Genomic DNA, 9,760 nt, shown 5'->3' on the forward strand with positions numbered 1-9,760 from the left:
TTAGGGTTACTCTCCGGAGGGTTGGTGTGGACTTGTTGGGCTGAAGGGCCTGTTTTCATACTGTAGGGAATCTAATCTAATCTTATTGGTATGGAGGAAGCTGACTTTCTGGGTTAGATGGTAAGACAGTAAAGATGTCTCTAAATCAATTTATATGGAGAAGTGAAGACCACTACTGTTGAAGCCTGCCAAGATTACACTGTGAATATACATGGAACAAGTGAAGCCACTGAAGGACTACGCACTGATAAAAGTATGGTTAAGGGACCAGTGTGCAGAATTTCCAAAAGGCAAATACCCTGTACTATTCGGATACTCCTTTTCCAAAAATTAAAGTTGAATTGAGGCATGGCTTATAGACTGGAAGACTCAAACATGAGTTTGCAAGAAGTCCTGGACAAGTGTAAACATGCCTTCAGGGGAACTCTGGGGGAAATGAAAGGAGTCAAAATTAAAATACAGCTGAAAACAGAGGTTTGTCCAAAGAGTCTGAAGGAGTGTCTAGTATTGTCAGCTGTTCAGTTTAAAGTGGAGGAAGAACTGGAATGGCTGGTCAGCCTGGAAGCATTGGAACCCGTAACTACCAGTGAATCGGCCATGCCAATTATTCTGGTCTTAAAAGCAGATCGCGCAGTGAGGAGTTGTGGTAACTTTAAGGTCACAGTTGACCCAGCCCAGAGTGCAGATCAATAACCACTTCCACTCAGATTTTTGTTTTGATTTGATTTATTATTGTCACAAGTATCAAGATACAGTGAAAAGTTTGGTTTTCCGTGCCAACCAGACAAATCATAGCTTACATAATTATATCAGGGCAACACAACAGAATGCAAAATATAGTGTTACAACTACAGAGAAGTTGCAGAGAAAGATCAACTCCAATATATGTGAGGTCCATTCATAAGTCTGATAATAGTAGGGAAGAAGCTGTACTTCAATCTGTTGGTATGTATTTTCAAACCTTTGTATCTTCTGTGCACTGAAGGACGTTTGAAGACACTGTGGGAAGGATCTTTGATTATGTTGGCTGCTTTTCAGATTTAGTTGGAAGTGTAGACAGAGTCAATGGAAGGAAGGCTGGTTTTCATGATGGACTGGGCTGCATTCACAATTCTGTAATTTCTTGCTGTCTTGGGCAGAGTAGTTGCCACATCAAGCTGTGATTTATCAGGATCGGATGTTTTCTATGGTACATCTATAATATTTGCTAAGAGTCATTGTGGACATGTTGACTTTCCTTAGACTTCGAAGGAAGTAGAAGCATTAGTGTGCTTTCTTAATTGTAGCGCTATTATGGATGGACAAGGATAGATCGCTAGTGATATTTACTGCCAAGATGTTGAAGCTCTCGATCACCTCCATCTTACCCCATTGATACAAGAGAGGTGTGTGTCCTCCACTCTGCTTCCTGAAGTCAACGATCAGCACCTTCATTTTACTGACATTGAGAGAGAGATTGTTGTCTTTACACTATGCCACAAAGATGTGCATCTCCTTCTGTACTCTGTCTCATCCTTGTTTGAGATTCGACCCACTGCAGTGCTGTAATCAGTAAATTTGTAAATTGAGTTAGAGCTGAATTTGGTCATATGGTTGAGAGTGTATAGTGAGTATAGTAAGGGGCTGAGTACACAGTCTTGCAAGGCACTGGTGTTGAGGATGATTATGAAGGAAATGTAGTCACCTATCTTACTGATTGAAGTCTGCGGAAATCAGTGTGGAGTTACAGAGGGCGAAGCAGAGACTTCCTAGGGCTCGGAGTTTGGAGATGAATTTTGTTGGGATTATGGTGTTGAAGGTGGAGCTAAAGTCAATAAATAGGAGTCTGACATAAGTGTCCCTGTTTTCCAGATGTTCCAGGGATGAGTGTAGGGCCACGGAAATGGCATCTGCTGTGGACCTATTGCAACAGTAGGTGAATTATTATGAGTGAAGGCAATCTGGAAGACTGCAGTTGGTGTATTCCATTACTAGTCTCTTGAAGCACTTGTGGATGTCAGAGTCACTGGGTAGTAGTCATTAAGGCATGTTATCTGACCTTTGTTTGGCACTGGGATGATAGTGGTCTTCTTGAAGCAGATGGGAACCTCACATCATAGTAAGGAAAGATTAAAGTTGTCTGCAAATATGTCTGCCAACTGGTCCAGGCAGGATGTAAGTGCAGGGCCAGGCTGTTATACCGTGTAAGCCTTGCCACAGTCGACGTGTGTTAGTGTGGTTTGTCTAGGACTTGAATTTTATCTGGTATTGTCTCTTGACGTCCCTGATGGCTTTATGAAAGTTGTACCTAGATTTCCTGTATAGGTCAGGATCACCTGACTTGAATACCTAAGACCTTGGTTTCAGTAGGGAGTGGATTTTCTGGTTCATCCATGGTTTCCAGTTGGGGGACACTCAGATTAGCTTCTTTGGCATGCAATCCTCTACTTACTCACTTAGGCTGGCTCCTGAGTTCTTGAATATGGACTGTCCACCAACCTAAAACATAGGAACTTGTCCATTATATCAGACCAGCATTGTAATACTTGCTATACCATTTCTTGCACTTCAGTTTCTGTTTGTAAGCTGAGAGAAGGAGCACAGCCATATGGTGTGATTTACCAAAATGTGGTGGGAGAATGGAGCTGTAGGGGTCTTTGATCTTTGTATAGCAATGGTCTAGGCTGTTTGAGCCTCTGATGGGACAGGAGATGTGTTGATGGTATCTTGGCAGCACACTCTTTAGATTTGCCTGGTTGAAGTCACTGACTACGATGAACAAAACCTCGGGGTAAACTATATGCCTCAGACCATTTGTACTGGCGTATGTTTCACCAAGTGTGCTCTTCACTTCTACCTTGAGTAGGATGTAAACTGCTGTCAGGATAGCAGAAGTAAACTCCAGTGGAAGGTAGTAGGGACAATACTTCACCATGAGATATTGTAGGCTCAGGGAGCGATAACTCACCAGATTCATCACTTTTGAGCACCAAGAGATGTTGATTAGGAGTCAGACCCCCTCCGCCCTTTGCTTTGCCTGAGGATGCAGTGCAGTCCATCTGGTGGACTGAGAAACCCTCACGTTGTAAAGCACAGGTGAAGCAGGAGTAAGCCAAGTCGCTGTAAAACAGAGCATGCAGAAGACTTAGTCAATGACAAAATAAAAAATTGTTGGAAAAACCCAGCCAGGTTCGAAGCATCTCTGGAGAGGAAGCAGCATTAACATTTCGGATCTAGTAACCCTTCTTTAAAACTGATTGCAGCTAGAAAAAAGATTTTTATACACTGAATATGGGATGGGGGGAAGGAGCCAACGATATGTGGAGATGGAGTTCAAAGAGAGAGAAAAATGGTTGGGCAGATAAGCAAATGGGTAATGGACAACATGAGAAAGTGAATGGAAGCTAATGGGGACTGTTATTCGCTGATAATGTGTTGTTTGTAGTAGAAACCGATGGATGGCAAGGCTTGGTGTGCGGTGGTTTGGTAAGTACATGGGAGAAGGTCCTCAAGGTATTGAACTTGGTATTGAGGCCAGAAGGTTGCAATGTTCCAAAATGGAGAAGTGGAAAATCTTCCATCTTTTGCTGAGCTTTGCTGGAGCACTGTAGCAAGCCAGAGACAGAGACATTGGCCAGAGAACAATGTGGTGTGTTGAAATTTCAGGCAACTTGGATGCTCAGGGTCGTTCTTGCGGACAGAATGTAGGTGTCCTGAAAAGCAGTCGCCCAGTCGGCGCTTCATCTCCCCAGTGTAGAGCAGCTTATTCAATAGACTGAAGTTCTTGACAATGGATGTCATAGGCCTACTTGCAGATGCGGCTTTCGAAAGAATCTCACCCGCTGCTGATGATAGTGACACACTGGAGACTTTTCCGTCGAAAGTGCCTTCTTTTTGACATCAAGTCAGCACTGGCTTTATTCCAGAGTGCCATGGATCAAATTTTGAATGAGTTGCCATTGTCCTGTGTTATCTGGACAATGTTTTGATTTGATTTGATTGATGATTATCACATGTACCAAGATATAGTGGAAAATATTGTTTTGTGTGCTAACTAGACAAATCATATCTTACACAAGTACATGAGGGAAATAGAACAGAAAAGGTACAGAGAAAGATCAACTCCAATATATGAGAGGATTTGTTCTTGAATCAGTTGATATATGTTTACAAACCTTTGTATCTTATGCCGAATGGAAGAGGGTGGAAGAGAATATAACTGGGATGGGAAGTGTCTTTGGCTTCTGTCCTGAGGCAGCAGAAAGTGTAGACTGAGTCAATGGAAAGCTGATATTCATGTTGGACTGAGATACATTCACAACTCTTTAATTTCTTGTGGTTTTGGACAGCACAATTGCCACACCAAGCTGTGAAGCATCTAGATTGGATGCTTTCTACGGTACCTCTATAAAAATTGTTAAGAATTATTGTGGACATGCCAAATTTCCTCAGCCTTCTGATGAAGTCAAGGCATTGGTGTGCTTTCTTGACTGTAGCGATGACGTTTGTAGACCAGGATAGATCGTTGGTGATATTTTCTCCCTGGAACTTGAAGTCTTGATCACGTCCACCTCAGTGCCATTAATACAGACAGAAACGTGCACTGCACGCTGCTTCCTGAAGTTGATTGAAGCTCCTTCAATTTGCTAACATTGAGAGAGAGAGAGAGAGAGATTGGTGTTTTTATACTATGCACTAAGCTGTCTGTAGTATTCCTATACTCATCCTTGTTTGAGATCAACCACTATGGTAGTGTCATTAGCAAATTTGTAAATCATGTTTGAGCTGAATTTGGCCACATTGTTGTAAGTGTATATGAAGTATAGTAAGGGAATGAGTATGCAGTGTTGTAAGGCATTGGTGTTGAGGATGATTGTGGAGGAAGTGTACTCACGTATCCTTATTGATTGTAATCTGATTAGATTCGATTAGATTAACTACAGTGTAGAAACAGGACATTTGGCCCAACATGTCCACACTGACCCTCCAAAGAGTAACCCACTCATTTCCCTCTGACTAATACACTTAACACTATGGGAAATTTAGCATGGCCAGTTCACCCAACCTGCACATCTTTGGACTGTGGGAGGAAACCAGAGCACCCAGAGGAAACCCACATAGACACAGGGAGAATGTACAAGCTCCACACAGACAGTCACCCAAGGCGGGAATCGAACCCGAGTCACTGATGCTGTGAGGCAGTCATGCTAACCACTGAGCCACCATGCTGCCCCATGCAGAGAGGGGAGCAGAGTCCAAGGTTTCGGAGTTTGGAGATGAAGGAGACCAACGAATGTGTCTGTGTTATCCAGATGTTCCAGGGATGAGTGTGGGGCCAGGGAGGAGATATCTGCTGTGGACCTACTGCAACAGTAGGTGATTTGTAGTGGATCAAGGCAATCTGGGAGGCTGGACCTTATATGTGCCATTACTAACTTCTCGAAGCACTTCATATGACGGATGTCAGAGCCACTGGTTGGTAGTCATGAAGGCATATTCTCTGATTTTTCTTTGGCTCTGAGATGATGGTGGTTTTCTTGAAGCAGGTGGGAATTTCATATTGTGGTAAGGAAGGTTAAAGATATCTGCAAATATGCCATCAGATGGTCTGCATAGGTTCTGAGTGCATGGCTGGGAACTCCACCTGGGCCAGTCACGTTCAATGGGTTCACACTCACAAAGGCTGATGGTCACGTCTGCAGTGGTAACTGTGAGTATACGTGGACTCGAGGCTGATGGGGCACCATTTCACTGACATTCTCTTCAAACTGAACATAGAATGCATTGAGCTCACCAGGAAGAGATGCATTGTTGTCCATGATTTTACTTGACTTAGCTTTGTATTCCTTTATATCCTGTAAATCTTGCCACCGTGGGATTTATCCTGGGATACTCTGGTAAGCCAGGGAGGAGATTGCAGAGCCTTTGGCTTTGATCTTTATGTCATCATTGTCTACAAGAATATTGCCGGAAGACTGGAGTATAGCAAATATTGTTCCCTTGTTCAAGAAAGGGAGTAAAGACAACCCTAGTAATTATAGACCAGTGAACCTTACTTTGGTCGGGATAAAGTGTTGGAAAAGATAGGATTTATAATCATCTAGAAAGGAATAAGTTGGTTAAGGATAATTAACATGGTTTTGTGAAGGGTAGGCTGTGCCTCACAAATCTTATTGAGTTCTTTGAGAAGGTGACCAAACAGATGGATGAGGGTAAAGCAGTTGATATGGCATATATGGATTTCAGTAAGGTGTTTGATAAGATTCCCCATGGTAGGCAATTGCACAAAGTACAGATGCTTGGGATTGAGAGTGATTTAGTAGTTTTGATCAGAAAATGGCTAGCTGAAAGAAGACACAGGGTGGTGGTTGATGGGAAATGTTCATCCTGGAGTTCAGTTACTAGTGGTACACTGCAAGGATCTGTTTGGGGCCACTGCTATTTGTCATTTTTAGAAATAACCTGGATGAGGGTGTAGAAGGATGGGTTAGTAAATTTGTATGACACTAAGGTTGGTAGAATTGTGGACTGTGCCGAAGGATGTTGTGGGTTACAGAGGAACATAGTTAAGCTGCAGAGCTGGGCTGAGAGGTGGCAAATGGAGTTTAATGCAGAAAAGTGTGAGGTGATTCACTTTGAAAGGAGTAACAGGAATGCAGAGTACAGGGCTAATGGTAAGATTCTTGGCAGTGTAGATGAACAGAGAGATCTCAGCATCCATTTACATAGCTCCCTGAAAGTTGCCACGCAGGTTGATAGGGTTGTTAAGAAGCCATACAGTGTGTTGGTAGAGAGATTGAGTTTTGGAGCCTTGAGCACATGCTGTAGCTGTATAAAACTTTGGTGTGGCTGCACTTCGAGTATTATGTACACTTCTGGTCACCGCATTATAGGAAAGATGTGGAAGCTTTGGAAAGAGTTCAGAGGTGATTTACTAGGATATGCCTGGTATGGAGGGAAGGTCTTACGAGGAAAGGATGAGGGACTTTATGCTGTTTTAATTAGAAGAAGGTTGAGAGGTGACTTAATTGAGACATATAAGATAATCAGAGGGTTAGAAAGGGTGGACAGTGAGAGCCTTGTTCCTTGGATGGTGATGGCTGGCATGATGGGACATAGCTTTAAATTGATGTGTGATAGATACAGAGAGTAATGGGGCATAGAATGGCCTGCCTGCAACACTAGTAGGCTCGCCAACTTTAAGGGCATTTAAATGGTCATTGGATAGACATATGGATGAAAATGGAACAGTGTAGGTTAGATGGGCTTCAGATTGGTTTCACAGATTGGCACAACATCGAGGGCCAAAGGGTCTGTACTGCACTAGAATGTTCTATGCTCTGGTGTATTGGTATGCTTCGCCTGGAACACAAATTTAATCTGGTATTGTCTCTTGGCATCCCTGATGGCTTTGCGAAGATTTTGCTTAGATTTCCTGCAAAGGTCAGGGTCACATGACGTGAATGCCTCTGACCTGGAATTCAGTAGGAAGTAGATCTTCCAGTTCATCCATGGTTACTGGTTGAGGAACACTCAGATTAACTTCTTTGCATGCAGTCCTCCACACACTTACTTAGGAAGTCTATGACAATAGTGGCATACTAATTTAGGTTGGCTGCTGAGTTCTTGAATATGAACCAATCCACCAACTCAAAGCACTCACATAGGAGCTCATCTGTCACCTCAGACCAGCATTGTATGACTTTCTGTATCAATCCTTATGCTTCAGTTTCTGCATGTAAGCCAGACGAGGGAGCACAGCTTTATGATTTACCAAAAGGCTGGCAAGGAATTAAGCAGTAGGTGTCTTTGATGGTTGTGTAGCAATGGTTCAGGGTGTTTGAGCCTCTGGTGGGACAGGAGATGCGTTGGTACTATCTTGGCAGCACACTCTTGAGATTTGCCTGGTTGAAGTTACTGGTTACGATGAACAAGGTCTTAGGGTATGTCATATCAAAGCTATTTGTAGTGGTGTATGTTCCATCAAATGTGGCCTTCACTTCCACAGATTGTAAACTCCTGTTGGGTTAGCAGACATAAACTCCTGCAATAGGCAGTAGGGATAACACTTTGCTAGATATTCTAGGTCCAGGGAATGGTAATTTGCCAGGATTGTCCCATGAACAGCTATTCATCATGACGCAGAATCCACAAACTTTGCCTTGCCTGAGGATGCGTGTGGTCCATCCAGTGGATTGAGATGCTGTCAGGTTGTAAGGTACTGTCAAATGAAGCAGGAGTGAAAATGTCTCTGCAAAACAGAGAATACAGCAGTTTGTCCATTACTTTTGATATGTGTGTTAAACTTTAAGTTTATTTAGCTTCTTCTCAATAGCTTGAATGTTTACGAGGTGTATGCTGGATAGGGGTATTGAAACAGAAGTGTTTCAGTCTCACACCTGTTGGCTAACATGTCTCCCACATTTCCTGAGTAAGTGGCTGCTTCTGGTCAGTCCAGGAGTCAGAGTGAATGATCTGCTGTTCAAGAAGGTATGTGAGTATGTGGTCACGGGCTCAGGTGCTCTGGGGGATCTTGTTCTTGGTCTGGTCGCACCTTCGTGTTGGGACTTCATGTGTTCTGGTAGGGGATTGGGTCTGCGTTGTGTCCATTCCACGGAATTGGGTCGCCGATCAACATCTGGGTCAGGCCTTTGTGAGGGCAGTAAGTGGCTGGTCACTTTGTTGTCATGGTCATGGTTCCAGCATCAGCAGTCAGGCCCTGTTGGCTCACACTATTGGGCACTCTGGTCTTCGCCGGGTCAGATTGGTTGTTTCTGGAGGTGGAAAGATCACCAGATATGTAAGTAGATTTAAAAGAAATTGTCAGCAATTCTGACAGACTTACGTAGAGATTTAAAAGAGTGGAATGATTAAACGAGATGTGAAGGGATGATCTGTTTAGGAGAGCTTGGAGAGAGTCACCGTGCTCTGGCACCATCTTGGATATCCATCAATTTTGTAGATCAATTTTGATCACTGGCTCCTTGGAAGAGGAGCATTTTGGAAAAACATAGAAGAAACCTGTAAAAGGGGAACAATAGCAAAAGCAGCAATGACAAATAGATGCAGAACAGCAGTCTTCTCTTGACCACTAGCTATTCTACAGGACAAGTTGGTGGGTACAGAGCCCTAGTTTACAGGAGATGATACCTGCAACATAGGGTATACAGGCAAAGGATAGGTTTCCTGCACCTGACTAAACACCAGTGCCTCAAAAGTTACAGAATTCTTGTTGCTGATTTTGGCAGAGTTTTTAGAGAAGATTTCCTGCTAAATTGACTAATGCCTGCATTATTAGTAGTGGTCAAGACCATCAAAATTTGCAGTCATCAGTTCATGACTGCTTGCAAATGCATGTCTCTTCAAAGTTCCTCAGAGTTGCATTGGTGTGTTCATCTTGCACTAATCAGGCTTCCCACAGACATTCTTCCTATTTCAAACAAAAGTCAACACAGGATTGTTGAAGACAAGGGATACTTTCCAAAGTCCATAAAAGCCAATGAGCACAAGAGTTGGAATGGAAAAAACAATCAGGATACTGAAAATGTACTTTGAAGGATCAGACAGATCTGGGGTGCCCTCAATTATGTACCAGCCAGATTTCAATAATGTACGACATTGGTTTTTGAACAATATTGTTCAAAAGCAAGGTGATGAAAAAGGAGTCTACCCTGGTGAAAGTCTGCATATTTGAATGCCAGAAATGCCCAGAACTGATTAATTTCAGAGAGGCTTGAGTTAATTTGAGACTTTGCAATCAGCTAGTGTGATTTGAAACTCA

This window comes from Chiloscyllium plagiosum, unplaced genomic scaffold (genome assembly GCF_037043375.1).
Source record: "Chiloscyllium plagiosum isolate Xiang-an unplaced genomic scaffold, Cpla_swu_hap1 HiC_scaffold_11, whole genome shotgun sequence".
In the NCBI taxonomy this organism is placed as follows: Eukaryota; Metazoa; Chordata; class Chondrichthyes; order Orectolobiformes; family Hemiscylliidae; genus Chiloscyllium; species Chiloscyllium plagiosum.